Raw genomic sequence first — 14961 nt, forward strand, 5'->3', positions numbered from 1 at the left:
AATGAGTGAACCTCAATTCACGCAAGAAGATTGGCCAACATTGAGCCCGACTCCAAACAACCAAAATGAAGGTTTTGAAGAGGAGAATGATGAGTACGAGGAGGATGACAACGAAGTTGACCTCCATGACAACAATGTGGGTGATCTCGACCAATATCATGTGCAAGAGACAATGGACCAATCCATCCCTTTTTCCCGTGCATATGCATCGGACTCGGATGACGATGGTCCTGATGAAGAAGTTGATGAGGAGGGGTTCACACCGAAGGAGGCCGAAGCATTCAAGAAGGTATTCGGGCGGGATCACAAGACACCATTGTTCAAGGATCTTAGTCTCGCGGATGAAGCCGTTGTGGATGGTGGAAAATGCATATCTCTTGGAGCTAGGCCAAGTTCTCACCGTGATTTGGAAGACGGCAAGAACGGGATATATCCCGGTTGTGAGTTTCAATCCTTCTTGGAATTGAAGATGTGGCTCGACAACTACTCGGTTACACATTATCGTCCACATAAAGTGGCCAACTCGGACGTGAATGTGCGTTACACGGTCAAATGTGAAGTGCCAACATGTCCATGGATTGTGCGTGCAAGGCCATGGAAAGGAGGTCCCACTTGGCGCATAGTGAGTTGTCTACCAACTCACATGTGCCGGCACAAGAATGCGGATGGCAAGCTTGTGTACCAACAACACAGACAACTCACGTCCGAGTTCATTGCTTACAGGCTGTCCAACCAAATATCCACACTTCCAACAATGAGCATCAAGAGTGTCATTGACCTTGTGAAAGCCATCTTTCATTACAAGGTGAAGTACGGCAAGGCATGGAAGGCGAAGCAAGCCGCATTCAAGATGTTGTATGGCAATTGGGAGGAAGCATACAACCGACTCCCTAGGTTGTTGTTAGCTATGGCCGCCACAAACCCAGGCATGGTTCACGTGGTTGAGCCTCATGGGCACCAAACATTGATTCATAACGGGAGGACCGTCCGAGTATTTGGCCGTGCATTTTGGGCCTTTGAGCAATGCGTGAGGGCTTTTGAGCATTGTCGGCCCGTCATCGCCATTGATGGCACGTTCTTGACCGGACAATACAAGGGCACTTTATTGGTTGCAATAGCAAGTGATGCCAATAACCGGGTGTTGCCTTTGGCTTTCGCTTTGGTTGAGGTGGAGAACAATGATAACTGGGAGTGGTTCTTGCGTCAACTGAGAACAAGGGTATTACCTGCTGAAAGGGAAATTTGTGTCATATCGGATCGCCATCCTGGAATTCTAAATGCGGTGGTGGTTGACATTCCCGGACATACAAAGTTGCATCATCGATGGTGCATGAGGCACTTTTGTGCAAACTTCTATAGGGCATGTGGTATCAAGGAGTTGGCCGATGATCTTCAGGATTGTTGTCTCGCTTTCACCAACAAGTGGTTTTCCACATTGTTCAATGCATTGCTCAGACACAAGAAACTTGACCCCGGCGGTCAGGAGTTTCTGAATAAGAACATTGCCGAAAGGAATATGTGGGCACGTGCTTTCGATGAAGATGGCCGGAGGTACGGTCAAATGACAAGCAATATGGCAGAATGCTTCAATAAGGTGCTCAAGGGTGTACGTGCATTACCCGTGACGGCAATAGTTCAATACACATTTGACAAGTTGAATGAATACTTTTTAAAGCACTCAATGGAGACTGATAAGCAGATTGCTGGTGAGAACAAGGATAAGCACAAGTACAATTTCCCACCAAAGGTCGAAGAATGGTTGGAATTTCAATCACGAAAGGCAGACTCCGAAGAAGCTGTACTATATGACGACAACGAGTGGAAGTATGAGGTGAAAGAGCCCGGAGGAACCACAAACGATGGCCGCCAACACGGAGGCCGGGCTTTCAAGGTCTCCCTAACACGGTGTGATTGCAGCTGCATGAGGCCGTCTTTGCTTCATCTCCCATGCTCGCACTTGTTAAATGCATCCCGGGTTAGGAATGTGGACGTCAATCACCCTCTTACCGTGAGGGAGTCCGAGTTCTCAATCATGACGGTAAAGAATACATGGACTCCACGGTTCCAGCCATACTTGGACCAATCACAATGGCCGAAGTATCATGGAGTTCAACTATGACCGGACCCGGAATTGAAGATCGTTAGACGGGGAAGACGTAAGACAAAGCGTCTTAGAGGTGACATGGACGGATGGGGTCGTGGTGGTGGTGGAGAATACGGCACCGGCCAATTCCAAGAGCCTCGTGAGCAATCACGTTGTGGGGGCTGCAGTAATGGGGGACACAACACAAGAACTTGTCCCAAACCAAGAAAGAGATCAAAAAAAAAATGGTGCAAGCACAAGCCAAACAAATGATAGCCAACCAAGTGAACCAAGGGGTAGCCAACCAAGTCAAACAAGTGGTGGAGTGCCAAACCACTCAAATCAAACAAGCCAACGAGGAACTAGGCAACAAAGAGGGAGTCATCTTGGTCTTAGAAGAGGTCGTGGTGGTGGTCTTGGCCGTGGTGATGGTCTTGGCCGTGGTGGTGGTAGAGGCCGTGGTGATGGTCTTGGCCGTGGTGAAGGTCTTGGCCGTGGTGATGGTCTTGGCCGTGGTGGTGGTAGAGGTCGTGGTGATGGTCTTGGTCGTGGTGAAGGTCTTGGCCGTGGTGATGGTCTTGGTCGTGCTGGTGGTAGAGGTCGTGGTGATGGTGTTGGTCGTGGTGAAGGTCTTGGCCGTGGTGGTGGTAGAGGTCGTGGTGTAATCGTGTCCAACTATTTTTCAAGCAAGCATGAGAAAGGACTAAAGTAATGACCTCCTTACCTGCTCTGGCGTAATCGTGTCCAACTCGGCAATGTACTTTTGGTACATGAGATTGACATCGTTCGTCATCTCGGAAACGATATCCCACTTATAAGCCCACGTGGGGCGCCGTAATTCGTCATGTTTATCTGCATACTAAGGATCAAACCTGACGCTCTTCGGGCGTCCAACAGGCAGATTCTCCCAGCTCCATACAGAAAGTAGAAGCAGATTACGACCAATGCCTGCACTAGGTGTGATCCTGCAACACGCATCATCCAACTACATATGAAAGAAAAACAATGTTAACTTGACAGCAAGCTTGCATTGCTAATGAATAAATGAGTTGATCACAAAACAGACCAACTACCTGTCGGTACAAGTAGGCAAGAGTCGCTGAACCCCAGCTCCATTTGCTATCGAAGATGGTCAACGCCTTCAGCCACATCCATGGAGCGTTCTTGCCAATGGAGTCAGGAAACAAAGTCCTCGACACAATGTACCACATCCATGGAGGGCACGTCGCAAAGTTATTTTGAATCCACGTGAAAGCAGCTCCGGCTGCCTTCCTTTCCCTCTTCTTCTTCTCTTCTCCCTCCTCTACATCATCCTCAGCCTCGGTAGGAGCCATACCGATAAGAGCAATCATCTGCTCGCGCCACCCATCAGAATCGGTGCTCATACATAGAGGCCTCCCATCGATAGCAAGACCGGTGATCAACGAGACATCCTCGAGCGTCACGGTCATCTCCCCGGTCCGAAGATGGAAACTGTGGGTCTCTGGCCTCCACCGATCAACAAGAGCGGACACCAGTGGAGCGTTCAGATTCGGCGTGGACCGGCTGACCAACAGAATCCACGGGAGTAGTCCTGCCTGCTTGATGTACGGTGTGTACCGCTCATCGTAAGGCATGGCAGGACCAGAGACCCCGTGATACCGAATCTTCAGAGGTTCAAGCTTCTGCAAAAAACAAGTAATGACAAATCTTAGGGCATGTAAATTTCAACTAAAAGCAAATTTGCAAAATATTTAGATTACTCATTATTACCTTATCCTTCTCGCGCATCATGTAGGCCCGGTGTTGCACGTCGTAGACATCGTCCAGAAGCCAAACCATCCTTACAATTTCAAACAATAAACATATAAAAGTTCATCTTCATCTCAAATATCGGTATACACTAAACATATAACATGTGTTCAACTACAAGAATCTCAACATCTCCTTCTCACACAATGAATATGTCATATGTGTTCAAATAAACTAAACATCTAATATTTCAAATAAACTCAACATCTAATATTTGAAATAAACTGAACATCTAATATATATCTAAACAAACTTCTCATATATGTCTACAAAAATCAACACCTCATAGTTATCTATAAAATAGGCATCTCATATATATCTAAAAAACTAAACAATCTAGGGTTTCAACAACAAGAATCATATATTGTGAACTAATAAATAACACTACGGTACTACCAATATGAATACACATCCTAAATCGAGCAAACCAAACAAATCAAGGGTTCCATCAAATCATGGACAACTCTCTAGAATGGCAACAAATTTACGGAGCAAAAGAAAGAGAAGGGAAGAGTTTACCTAGTAGGATGGATTGGGATCGAATCCACGGATCAAATCTTCAGATCTGAAAGGGATGTGGGGGGATTAGATGGGGACGCCGCCGCCGCCGCTGCTCTCTGTCCAGAGAGCGGAGAGATGAAGAACTGCCTGGTCGGGCTGGGGCGGCCGCGCTTAAGTCACTGTGCAGCGCCCAAGGACTAGGCACTGCACGTCAAAGTGTGGCGCCTAGCTCTTAGGCGCTGCATAGGTGCGTGTGGGGCCGCAACTGGACCAGGGCTGCCACGCTGGCAGGATGTGCGACACCTAAGGGAGAGGCGCTGCACAGTAGGGTGCGGCGCCCAGCAGTCGGGCGCCACACCAAAGGGTCAGCAGAGTGAAATTTTTTCCTGAACAGGTCAGTTTGTGATTTGATTTCTGCCTCAGGTCAAATCTGTGATTTCTGCCCCTCCTCTCCGTCTCCCTCTCTTTCTGTGTGCCCGCAACAACTCCTCTGTATATTCGGTTATTTACCGCCCAGCAATTCAATGCATGCCATGTGAGCTTTCCGTCGCGGCAAAGGTTCCCATAACTACACGGCTACAGCAAAGCAAAGGTGGCACCAAGCGTCGAAGATGCCACTCCTACTATACAACTACTACATGGCTACAGCAATCAAAGGTGGCACGAAGCGAAGATGCCAGCAATACGTTGTACCTTGTGCTTGACACCACTCTATAGACGTCGGGAGCTAGGGCAACTGTCGCGGGCACTGGCTGCTGCAGCCACTCTCCCGGCAGGTCTACGGCGACTGGAGAGGGTAATTAAAAGGTTGCGTGGCATGCAAAAGCAAAGCACGCATGCACGTAGTACGTACGTATGTACCGTATATGTACATTGCAGAGGCATTTATACAGTGGTACGTTGCAAAACTACTTCGCCATCATTAGTATTTCATGCATTCCAAATCCAAAAGAAAAAGTACGCGCTCTTTCCGGTCCGCTTCCATGGTCGGGCGCTTCGGCCCAACGAGCGAGGGCAGGAAACGGGTTGTTGATCGGCGCGTGAAAGCTACGTGGCCATGCATAGACGCACACCCAGCTAGCACATGGCCGTTTCCTTTGGCTTTCTTTTTTGCTTGGTCCCCTGCGCGGCTCCTGTGCACTGTGCTCGCTCGTTGAATATCGCTCGACCGTCTTCCTCACCAGTGCTCCTGCCGCCCTCACCCACACCTCTGCCGCCTGCGCGCGCACTGTGCTCCTGCCGGCTGCTTCTGGCCGCGGCCGCAGGCCGGCTTCTCTCGGGAACAGTGACCGCGGCCGCGCCTACTGCTCGGCTACATGCATGATCGTCTTTACCGTGAACGTTTCACAACGGGTAACTCATGTTGAACTTGGACCAGTGAATAAGTGGGTTGCAGAGCGCACGCGTACGACTATTATGTGGCCGTTGGTCTCATTCTAGGATTATTAGTTCAGCATGAGTGTCATGTAATCTTTATTGCATGTCGGTCAGCATACCCTTGTTTTTATCCTTTTGAATTACTACTATGTGAACCTCATACTTCGCACTAAACGATGGATATGTGTATCGTCAATGGATCCAGGGGCCCGAAGCTACTCTTTTCTTTTAGGAAATTTGGATTCAATATATGATGCCCCTCGAAAGAAGCTAGATTGGCATTATCCATACTTTTTCCCACAATGTTGTGTTCAATTCCTTACTTTTTGGTTACAACTTACAAGGAAGATGTGCACACATTCAATATATTTCACATTCCACATTTACATGAACTATTTGATACCTCGAACATTTTGAAAGTCTTGGTTTGGTCCCTTGAGGCATCCTTTGCCCCCCCCCCCCCCCCTCCACACACACACACACAAACCCTCCGCAATATGGGCATTGAGAAGGAAACTCAGTTCGATTTGCACGATGATGGTGCCGACTTTGAAAGTTTAGTTTTGGTCCATTGAGGCATCCTTTGCCACCCCCCCTGCGGGCCTAATCCTCCCTCTCGCGATGTGTGCCTTGGCACCTTGGCGGTTTGCCTTCGACTTTAGTGGTCGCATCATTGTGAAACTTGGTCTCGGTTGTCCACTGATTTTCTCGTTCACCAACACCACACTGGTGTCAAAGTTTATTCTCAGTTATTCAATGCCCTTTTGAAATCGGCATGCTCATGTGCTTGGTGTCCACATATTTCCACCCTAGTCCTTGTGTTTGGTGTTGTGGTGACGACTCTAATATGTGGGGTGTCTTCTTGGTTTCTAGCTTTGGTTGGGTTGTGCCCACAATGTCGCTTGACTTTGTACTGCCATTCGATGACGTGTACAGGACGCAGTGTACTAAGGTGTGGTCTTGGCTAGTTAGGACCTTCATCGTCGCACCTGGCTCGCCTCGCCAAGCCACGACGGTACAGGTCCGACTTCCTGAGGATTCGGTTGGCTCCGATTGCTAGCCTTCCCCTTCTTTTTTTGTAGGTTTTCCTTTCTGATTTATCTTCGTGATGCCTTCATTTTTATTTTTATTTTTATTTTTCTTTGTGCCTCACTTGCAACCTCTAGTAATCAGCTACCCAATATCTTGTTGTGCCTTAATGATCTTCTTGGTGGGTATGATATTTTTGAGATTTAAGAACAAAGGGTGTATAAAAACTCACCAAGTCAAAGTTTGCATCAAGTCTCGAAGTGAGAACGGGAACACACAATACCGAAGAGGCTAGCAAAATATGGATAGGTGGAAGCGCTTATAGTCCGTAAACTCACCCTAGTCATAAAGAACTCAAATACTTATTTTGAAAGTTTATTAGACATCCAAGAAAAGTATTACCCACATGCCCACACTAGTAGAAAATAGGGCTTTGGTCCTGGGCAGATCAGAGCATCAGTCCCGGTCGTGTTACGAACCGGGACTAATGGGAGCACCAGTCCCGGTTCGAGAGGCTAGGATGCCGGCCGGGCCTCGGCACGCATCAACCCCGGTGCGGTTGGGACCTATAGTCCCGGTTCCAGCCACCACCCGGGACTAAAGGGTATGCCATTAGTCCTGGTTTTAGACACAAACCGGGACTAAAGTTTTGCCTATATATATCCACGCCCCCTTCTCCTCTGTTTTTTGGCCGTGGAAGGGTGGAGGTGTGGGCTACTCTGTTTTTTGCCTATATATGCACATGAGGTGTTCGATGAAATGTCGGAGCCACACTTAAGCTTTCTCCTCTGTTCTTCCTCCAAGCTCGGCCTCCAAGCTCCATTTTCCGCAAGATTTGTCTATATTTGGTGGTGCACCAACTATACAAGTGTTCTAAAAAGGTTAGCAACTTCATTCTTTCATCTCTCACTTCTAGTTTATCTCATTTCAAATGCTCTAGAAGTAGTGTGGTTTGTGGGTTTTAGTTGAGGAGTGTATGTGTGAGTTTATTTGATTTAGATGCACAATGTGAGCTCAAATTAACTTCTTAGTGTGCACATGTGTAGGGTGCCATCCCGTCCCCGTCCCGGTCCTCACCGTTGTCGATCGCCCATGCCAATCTCGTCGCCGACACCACCGTGGTGAGCCTCTTGTTCTTATTTTTTTAAAGAAAAAAATTCTTACTTGTATGATTTATATAGCTACTTGTATGATTCTCTTACTTGTATTATTTTTTGATATTATACAGTGCCATGGTTTTGGTATCGCCCCTGTCGGCTCTCGTCTGCTCTATGATTCGGATGTGGTATATTATCTTTTATAACTATTTTTTCATTTAGTGTTTATGAAAATTATGCCGACCAACTTGACATAGATGTCTTTATCTAGGAGGTATGTGAACCGGGAATTCCAACCGACCCTCTTGTCGAGAGGTTAAATTTAGTTGAAAAAGAAAACAACTATTTGAAAGAAAAAATGAAAAGAATTGAAGAGGAGAAGATGAAATTGGAGTTGCATGTTGCCCATGTCGTCGATGATTACAAGATCCAGATGGATGCAATGCGCTTGAAGATTAGAAAAATTAGAAAATATGCCATTGATAATGAGGCTTGATATCATTATGTTGTTGGATCAATTGTTACCTTAGGTGCGATTATGATCGCATTTGTTGTTGCATTTAAATGTTTTACATAGTTGTATGTAAGTTTCAATGCATGTTTTAATTAGATGCTCTAGAGAGCTGTGTGTTGTTCTATGAGAACTATGTATGAACTCTATGTATTTATTTTTTCAGTAATAACATTTGATCACAAAAACCTTCACTTCCACCTGCTTGAGAAGGGTTTCGTGCCACACTATAATGTTTGGACCAAGCACGGAGAAAGAGGGGTGATGATGGACGACAACGAAGAAAAAGAGGATGATGACAACTATCCTATGTTCCCTGAATACGTTGATACTGCAACGGGGGAAGCTGAAGATCAAGAGGCACCAGACGATGTGCCCGATGATGATCTTCGCCGGGTCATTGTTGATGCACAGAGAGAATACAAAAGTGAAAGGGAGAAGTTGAAGTTCGATCGCATGTTAGAGGATCACAAAAAGGGTTGTACCCAAATTGCGAAGATGGCAACACAAAGCTCGGTACCACACTGGGATTGCTGCAATGGAAGGAAGACAGTGGTGTATTTGACAACGAATTTGGGAAGCTACTGAAAATTATGAAGAAGAAACTTCCGAAGGATAAAGAATTGCCTGACAATACGTACGAAGCAAAGAAGGTTCTCTGCCCTCTAGGATTAGAGGTGTAGAAGATACATGCATGCCCTAATGACTGCATCCTCTACCGTGATGAGGAGTACGAGAATTTGAATGCATGCTCGGTATGCGGTGCATTGCGGTATAAGATTAGACGGGATGGCCCTCACTGCTGCAGGATGCTGCTAACGTGACACAACGATCAGAGACCCTTCAACGAAACTGTGTGCGATGCAATAATGGCAAACGGTGGTGTAAAAAATCCGTCAAAAAAGGTGCAAAACGTGTGCGGTGACGAAGACACCAAACATGAGTCAGATTTTAGTTACGTGTGCGATGCTGGGTATACGGTTGATCCAGCAGAACTGTGTGCGAGGAACAGAAACAGGCATCCATATCAATGTTTGTGCGATATACGACATACAGTTCGCTCCGATGAACTGTGTGCTATTAGGGAATGCAACAAAAACGGTCAGCCAGATCAAGGTGTGTGTGATATATGGCATATGGTTCACTCAGACAAACTGTTTTTGATTAGGCAAGAGAACGGAAATGGTTCATCTTAACAAGATGTGTGTGATATGCGACATTTGCGATGAGCCAAAAGAACACAAACGATTCGTGTAAACCATATGTGTGTGCGAAAGCACAAGTGCTCCCTAGGTGATTTTGGTAATTAATGTCAACATATCTCTTGTTGGACTAATACTTTTACCTAGTATGTTTCAGATAAGTTCAACAATGGAGCGGCATGGACTAGAGGATGTGGAACCCCTTCAAGTTGCTAAGGACAAAGGATTGGCTCAAGCTCAAAGCACAAGACTCTACATTTTACTTTTAGTGATCCAAGATCACATTGAGTCTATAGGAAAAGCCAATACTATCAAGAGGGGATGAGGTGTTGCTTAATGGCTTGCTTGCTCAAAGTGCTTAGTGATATGCTCCAAAGCCCTCAACTACTTTCTCACATCCACATATGTCCCAAACCAAAAGTCAAACTAGGCCCTACCGAATCTTTCTACCCGGCGCCATCGAGTTCTCATGACATAGCCACTGCCACAAAACCCTAGTCTTTTCGGTCTCACCGATAGGGATCTCGGTCTCACCGAGATGGGATTGTAATCTCTCTGTGTATATCCATTACCAAAATTGGTCCAACCGAGTTTGTGTAAGCGGTCCTACCGAGATTACAATGCAAACTCTCTGTTCCTCTTCGTAACATTTCGGTCTAACCGAGAAGAGCGAATCGGTCCCATCGAGTTTGCCTGACTAACCCTCTGTGTGTCCATTAACAAAATCGGTCTCACCGAGTTTGTGTAATCGGTCTCACCGAGATTATGTTATGCCCTAACCCTAACCATATCGGTCCCACCGAGATGACATGTCGGTCCCACCGAAAATCCTAACGGTCACATTATTTCCTAAATCGGTCCGACCGAGTTTCACTATTCAGTCCCACCGAGTTTGGTAAGTTGTGTGTAACGGTTAGATTTTGTGTGGAGGCTATATATACCCCTCCACCCACTCTTCATTCATGGAGAGAGCCATCAGAATGTACCTACACTTCAAGTATACATTTTCTGAGAGAGAACCACCTACACTTGTGTTGAGGTCAAGATCTTCCATTCCTACCTCATAAATCTTGATCTCTAGCCTTCCCCAGTTGCTTTCCACTCAAATCTTCTTTCCACCTTCCTGTGAGAGAGAGTTGAGTGTTGGGGAGACTATCATTTGGAGCACAAGAGCAAGGAGTTCATCATCAACACACCATTTGTTACTTCTTGGAGAGTGGTGTCTCCTAGATTGGCTAGGTGTCACTTGGGAGCCTCCGACAAGATTGTGGAGTTGAACCAAGGAGTTTGTATGGGCAAAGAGATCGCCTACTCCATGAAGATCTACCCCTAGTGAGGCAAGTCCTTCATGGGCGACGACCATGGTGGGATAGACAAGGTTGCTTCTTCATGGACCCTTCGTGGGTGGAGCCCTCCGTGGACTCGCGCAACCGTTACCCTTCGTGGGTTGAAGTCTCCATCAACGTGGATGTACGATAGCACCACCTATCGGAACCATGGCTCAAAAATCTCCGTGTCTCCAAATTGCATTTACACACTCCAATCCCATCCCTTTACATTCTTGCAATTTGCATGCTTTACATTCGGCTGCTCATATACTCTTTGCATGCTTGCTTGATATGTATTGTGAATGTTAAACTTGCCAAAACTCCACTTCAACTTAAAGAAATTAAAAACTGCAACTTTTCTTGCTTAGAGTCTATTCACCCCCCTCTAGACACCTCTTCTCGATCCTTTCAATTGGTATCAGAGCTTTGGTCTCCATTGCTTTGGTTTAAACACCATTGGACGAAGATGGATGAGTCTACTTTGGGGAGTCTTAGACATAGAGTGCCTATACTTGATGGAGAGTATTTTCATGAGTGTAAAAATGAGATGCTTGTGATTTTTAATGAATATCATTTGAAAAAGTACATTACTAGCCCTTGTGAACCTCATGTTGATCCTATGCATCCTACCCTTGATGAGTCAATTGACATGATTCGCAATCTTAGAACTGTTAATCTTATCACTAGGGGCTTGCCTAGAAACTTGATTGGATGTTTGCCTACTCTTGAGTGTGCCTATACTATATGGAAATTTCTTGAGGAACATTTTCCAAATTATTCCTTAAAAAATCTAGATGAAATTCTCCATAAGTCTATTGCCTTGAGTAAGATGAATTCCAATGATCCTAAGTTTGGTGATTGTCTATTTGAGCTTACAAATCTTATGCGTGCCAAGGGAGATGTTGGAATTATTAGTGATACTATTTCTAAAGCTATTAAAATTCATAAAGAAGATCATTGTCAAACTCATTCTAACGAATCACCCTCTCTAGGAATTGATCCATCACATGACGATGTTGAACATGGATACTATGATGAGGATGATGATAGTGACTTTGATCTTGATGATGCAATGAGACACTTTGGTCTTATGGAAAATCTTCAGGGATATATGGCAGGAGGAAAGGAATGGGTTCTTGATAGTGGATGACCGATCACATGACCAGAGATAAGATATGTTCCGTGAGCTTGCTGAAAACAACGTCCCTTGAAAGTATGTCACTTTTGGTGATAACTCAAAGGGTAAGGTGGTTGGCCTCGGTAAGGTGGCCATCTCACATGATAGCTCCATACAAAATGCCATGCTCGTTGAATCTCTTGGGTATAATTTACTTTCAGTATCTACACTTCTGATTTCGGTTTCAGTGTCCTATTTACTGAAGTAGATTGCCAAGTGTTTTGTAGAGATAATCATAAAATGGTCTTTACCGGTATACGCAGAGGTGATCTTTACATTGTTGATTTCACTAAAAAGGCTCAACCTAGAACTTGCTTAATTGCTAAATCATCTAAAGGCTGGTTATGGCATAGACGGCTAGGTCATGTTGGCATGCGAAACCTTGACAAGCTTATTAAAGGAAATCATATCCTTAGCGTTAACGATGTCATATTTCATAAGGATAGACTTTACAGTGCTTGTCAAGCAGGTAAACAGATTGGAGGAAGGCATCCCGTAAAGAACATCATGACCACAAGGAGGCCGCTTGAGCTACTTCACATGGATCTTTTCGGTCCCAACGCTTACAAGAGTCTCGGTGGAAACTCTTTTGGTCTAGTTATAGTTGATGATTTTTCAAGATTTACGTGAGTGTTCTTTCTGGATTATAAATCGCAGGTCCAAAAGATCTTCAAAAACTTCACTAGGAAGGCCCAAAATCAATTTGAAGTGAAGATCAAGAAGGTTCGCAGCGACAACGGAACGGAGTTCAAGAACGCAAATGTGGACACCTTTCTTGACGAAGAAGGGATTTCACATGAGTTCTCGGCCACGTACACACCTCAACAAAATGGAGTTGTTGAGAGGAAGAACCAGACGCTCATCAGAATGGCAAGAACGATGCTTGATGAGTATAAGACGCCGAAGCACTTTTGGGCAGAAGCGGTTGAGACAGCTTGTCATGCAACAAATCGCTTGTATCTTCACAAGCTACTCGGCAAGACGGCATACGAGCTCCTCACCGGTAACAAACCCCAAGTTGGATACTTTCGAGTATTCGGCTCAAAGTGCTACATTCTTGATAAGCATCGTCATTCTAAATTTGCTCCTAAGTCTCATGAAGGTTTCCTACTTGGTTATGGCTCAAACTCTCACACTTACCGTGTCTAAAATAATTTCACCCGAAAGGTTGAAGAGACGGTAGATGTGAAGTTTGATGAATCTAATGGCTTGCAAGTAGAGCAATTGCCAATCGATGCAGGAGACAAAGACCCTTCGGAAGCAATCCAAGACTTGTCTATTGGCAAGATTCGTCCAACGAAGGTGAATGAAGTACCTCGTCAGTCCAAGTGGAAGCTTCCACCTCACGACAAGGTGAACCAAGAGTTGATATGGAAGCATCCACAAGTGGGACACACCAAGATGAAGAAAACGAGGAAGTACATCAAGATGAACAACAACAACCTCCTTCTCCACCACTACAAGAGAACGACAACGTCAACAATGAAGAAGACCAAAGAAGAACAAGATGAAGAAAATGTTCCACCAAGATCCAAGCAAAAGCTTTCACGAGTTCGAGCAAGAATTGCTAAAGACCATCCCGTCGAGCAAATCTATAATGATATCCAAACCGGGAGAATCACTCGCTCTAAAACTCGTTTAGTTAACTTTTGTGAACATTATTCATTCATCTCTAGCATTGAACCTATGAAGGTTGAAGAAGCATTGGAAGATCCGGATTGGATAAACGCCATGCACGAAGAGCTACACAAATTTGAGAGAAATCAAGTTTGGACATTGGTTGAGAAGCCCGACAACAACCACAACATCATCGGTACCAAATGGGTGTTTTGCAACAAGCAAGATGAAGATGGACAAGTAGTTCACAACAAAGCATGTCTCGTCGCCCAAGGCTACACTCAAGTCGAAGGTATGGACTATGGTGAGACATACGCCCCCGTTGCTAGACTTGAGTCCATTTGCATCTTACTTGCCTATGCTAATCACCATTATATCACCTTGTACCAAATGGACATTAAAAGTGCTTTTTCTAAATGGCGAAATAGAGGAGGAAGTTTATGTTAAGTAACCTCCCGGCTTTGTCAATCCTAAGAAACCGAATCATGTTTACAAACTTCACAAAGCTCTTTATGGTCTTAAACAAGCTCCTAGAGCGTGATATAAATGCTTGACCAAGTTCCTTATTGAAAAAGGCTTTGAAATTGGAAAAATTGATTCTACTCTTTTTACTAAAAGGGTTAATGGAGAACTATTTGTGTGCCAAATCTACGTTGATGATATTATATTTGGTTCAACTAACGCTCACTTTAGTGAGAAGTTTGGAAAGCTAATGTCGGAGAAGTTTGAGATGTCGATGATGAGTGAGCTCAAATTCTTTCTTGGTTTGCAAATCAAGCAAACTAAGGAAGGTACCTTTGTTTCTCAAATGAAGTACACCAAGGACTTATTCAAGAAGTTCAATATGCAAGAATGCAAAGGTATGGCAACACCCATGCCTACTAGTGGACATCTTGATTTTACCAAAGATGGTGAACCAGTTGATCAAAAAGTTTACCGCTCCATGATTGGTTCATTGTTATATCTATGTGCTTCACGTCTCGATATCATGCTAAGTGTGTGCATGTGTGCATGATATCAAGCCGCCCCTAAAGAATGTCATCTTAAGGCTGTGAAAAGGATAGTGAGATACTTAATCCATACACCAAATTTTGGCATTTGGTATCCTAAGAGGGCCTCATTCAATCTTGTTGGCTGCTCCGACTCGAACTATGCCGGTGACAAGGTTGATAGAAAGTCCACTTCGGGTACTTGTCAATTTCTTGGTAGATCTCGTGTGTCTTGGTCCTCCAAGAAACAAAACTCGGT

Source organism: Triticum aestivum, chromosome 6B (assembly GCF_018294505.1).
Source record: "Triticum aestivum cultivar Chinese Spring chromosome 6B, IWGSC CS RefSeq v2.1, whole genome shotgun sequence".
NCBI lineage: Eukaryota > Viridiplantae > Streptophyta > Magnoliopsida > Poales > Poaceae > Triticum > Triticum aestivum.